The sequence below is a fragment of the Macrobrachium nipponense genome, chromosome 32 (assembly GCF_015104395.2).
Source record: "Macrobrachium nipponense isolate FS-2020 chromosome 32, ASM1510439v2, whole genome shotgun sequence".
In the NCBI taxonomy this organism is placed as follows: domain Eukaryota; kingdom Metazoa; phylum Arthropoda; class Malacostraca; order Decapoda; family Palaemonidae; genus Macrobrachium; species Macrobrachium nipponense.
This window is the reverse complement of record NC_061094.1, coordinates 69,800,214-69,803,918: the sequence shown is the minus strand read 5'-3', so window position 1 is coordinate 69,803,918 and position 3,705 is coordinate 69,800,214. Positions and strand designations below refer to the sequence as shown.

Genomic DNA, 3,705 nt, shown 5'->3' with positions numbered 1-3,705 from the left:
ATTTTCACTTTGTCTTTGTCTCGTATATTTTCCCTATGTCTGTAGGCAATTCCCTCGTATATTTTCCTTATGTCTTTAGCCAATTCTCTCGTATATTTTCTCTGTGTCTTTTGTCAATTCTCTCGTATATTTTCCCTGTGTCTTTTGTCAATTCTCTCGTATATATTTTTCCTGTGTCTTTTGTCAATTCTCTTGTATATTTTCCCTTTGTCTTAAGACAATTTCTCGTATATTGTCCCCGTTTGTTTAGGTAATTCTCTCGTATAATATCCCTATGTCTTTAGCCAATTCTCTCGTATATTTTCCCTTTGTCTTAAGGAAAATTCTCGTATATTTTCCCTGTGAGTTTAGGTAATTCTCGAATAGTTATTCCATATATGTTAAGGCTTGTTGACCTCAACACCCTTAAGACCCCTTGCTGACCTCAGCATCTCTTTAGGCCCTTGCTGACCTCTTGCTGACCTCAGCATCTCTTTAGACCCCTTTACTGACCTCAGGATCTCTTAAGGCCCCTTTGCTGACCTCAGCAGCAGATAATACGACACATTTTGACACAGCATAACTTTTATTGGTCTTTCGTCATTGCAGATAATAGGAACATGCTTTTCTGGCTCTGATGAAAAAAGGAGGATGCTATGATTCTCATTAAAAAGCGGATGCTTGTATGGCTTAAAATAATTGCAGATAATGGGAGCAATGTTCTTTTTTTTTTTTTTTTAATCAGATCTCCAATTTGGAGTATATTACTTGTTTCGTCAGTATGTCCACGTTCTCCTGTCCTTGCCTCATTACTTTTATCGTTTTCAGTCATTGCAGACTGGAGCTTACTATATTCTCTTCAAAATATTCCTACTTGTCAAGGATTTAGTCTTCAGTAAAAGAAAACTCTATTGTGCTGGCATTTTGTCCATCCGTCTGCCCTCAGGTCCTAAAACCTACTGAGGCTAGAGGGCTGCAAATTGGCTTGTTGATCATCCACCTTCCAATCATCAAACTTACCAAATTGCAACGCAACAACACAGGCCCCCCACGGACGGCTGAGAGCTTCATGGGCCGCGGCTCATACAGCGTTAAGTGTGTAATGATTCTCGATTGATTGCAGATAGTTTCCCAGCTTCAGCACATATGAATCTGACTGCAAAGTTCATTCTTTATCAGCTTTAGGAAATTGCAGGTGATTGGGGCCATATTGAAATTCCAGACGGAATATTCCCACTTTTCTACCTGTAAGTTATAACAGAACAACAGGAGCATACTACGAGTATGATACTCATTAAAATGATCATGCTTATCTGTAATTCAGTAACTGCCGATGATAGAAGCGTTCTATGATTGTCATGAGAATATACATTATATATATATATATATATATATATATTATATATATATATATATATATATATGCAGATATTGTTATAATATACTAGGATTCCCAGACGAATAATTTTCGTATATTTATGGGTTTGAATAAGAGTTAGTATTAGTGATTATTCAGAAAAAAAAAGCCCCATGCATGAGAAACGACGTAAGGTCCTTATTATATATAATATATAAATAGATATATATATATATCCTTATTATATATATATTATATTAATTTATATATATATAATATATATATATATTATATAAATATATGATTCAGGGTTAAATTAGCTGGAAATTTCTGTAGTACATCATAGTTTATTAATTGAAAGATTACAGTCTTTTATAAAACCATAACAATGTCAGGTTTTTTTTAAACAGTAGGATAACTATACAAGAAATCTGTTCATTATGAAATTAATAATGAAATAAAAACAATTTATCGTAATAGCTATGGTGACCCCACGCTTCAATCGCAAAGTACATATTACCACAGTTGTCTCGAGATAGTTGAATATAATTATAAATTGCCATTATGCAACCCTATATGACCAAACCAAACAAAAGCAATCGATCGTTAGAACAAAGGGAGCATCGTAAACCAGTAAATCTCGTCAGTGTATCAGCATAACCAGAAAAAAAAAAAAGAGAAACGATTCCAATCCCTAAATGTAATCGGCAAGAATCAAGCTCAGTCGGAGACATCAACTATGTTCCTAGGCCTAGGTTTATCCTGGCTCCGCGTCCTCGGGTCAACCTGGACACGTGACGCAGGCGCAGAAGTAGGGCACACATTTGCTTCGCAGTCTTCCTGTAGTATACACAAGGGACAATCTGGATTGTAACTGAAGCGTGTAGTACCCGGGCACCTTTTAACAGTTGCTTGCTTTCCGAGCTGCGATTCGCTGCAGCTAAAGAAATAGCGCGTGCAATTGTTGCACATGGCCACGAGACCTGTGGCGTTGCACTTGTGTTCCTCCTCGCAGGTGACGTTGGCCCCTACGTGAGGAAGGTCGAGAACAGCGGCTCGTCGTCCGCTGCTCAGTGCGTCCGTGCAGCAGATGAAACAGCAAAGACCCTGAAAACGTTCAATAAAAATGACTTTTAAGAACATTTTACTACTAGTACTAGGTCTTGGAGGCTATCGGCAACATTGCTAAGTTATTACTACTTAGTAGGCAGAGGAAAATCTCGACAGAAAAATGTATCGTAATTCAGCTCACAGTTTACTGTTGTGATTATTCAAATTGATTATCTAAATAGCCTTTGCGACAAAATACAATAAAATGCTTAGTTATTAGGTAGATTCAGTCGTGAATTAGAAGTCAGTTGGCATATAGTATTATAGAAAACTAATTCTGATACTAGTTAAAAGGATGAAATCTACAATAATTCATGCAGAAATGAAATCCACTAAATGAACTCCCAAGTCGCAACGGAAAAATCTCTGTAGATATACGTAAGGCTGAGAGAGAAAGAGAGAGAGAGAGCGCACACAACTCTTGGAAACAATTACATTCACGTTGCTTTTAAGAGATAACGTTTGAATGATTCTACAACTCCAGCGAAATATCTAAGAAAAATGAAGGTATAATCGATTCATTTTTTACCCAAACGAAAAGGCCGAAGAGGAGCTTTGTAGCCATCACGAGAAACGATGCCTTGATGAAGTTGGCAGCCCTGATGAGATGTTTACCTTGCAGCCAGGCTGTCACACTAGACTCATGCAGTGTTGCAACAAGTTGCACTGTTTATATACGGCTTATCAGTATCTTCTTCTTTTTCTTCTGCTTCTTCTTCTTCTTCTTCTTCACTATCCAACATTGTTTTCGACGCAGGCATTTTGAAAGTATACAACGTGTAACTTTTGTTATTTGCGCTAATGATGTTAAGCACGAACGCGAAGTTGGGTCAATATACGAAGGAATATGCTGTAAATATTTCAAAATTCAACTTCCACATAAACAAGGAGTTGGATTAAAGAAATAATTTCATGTGAAAACTCCTGATGTGTTTTATGAATTTAAACAAATGATGTTGAGACTAAAAATTTTTCGCTGGTTGTTCGCATCCGTTGTAGGTACTATACTCGGTTTTTTTTTTCTCTCTCTCTCTCTCATCTGTACACCCGCCTGTGGTGTTTGCGTATGGTAACACTGCGTCCCAGGCTTTTGATAGTTACATTCAGCTTACATTCAACAATTATAATAGTATCCTATTTCGAATATTACCGGTGTAATTCGCATACAGTAAATTATTAAAACAATTTTCAGTTGCAAATGTCACCCAGATATCCTTTTATTTACCTAAAGGTGGGTACACACGTGCGAACCGAACCTT

At 37.0% G+C, this 3,705-nt stretch overlaps 1 long non-coding RNA gene across 1 annotated transcript; it reads right to left on the bottom strand.

The window, feature by feature from the left end:
- Positions 1-1,663: 1,663 nt before the first annotated feature.
- LOC135207180 (uncharacterized) lies at positions 1,664-3,205 on the bottom strand. Its single transcript, XR_010312919.1, has 2 exons — positions 2,976-3,205; positions 1,664-2,443 (listed from the first exon to the last, which is right to left on the bottom strand). It is a non-coding gene; the product is annotated as an uncharacterized LOC135207180 (long non-coding RNA).
- Positions 3,206-3,705: the final 500 nt, after the last annotated feature.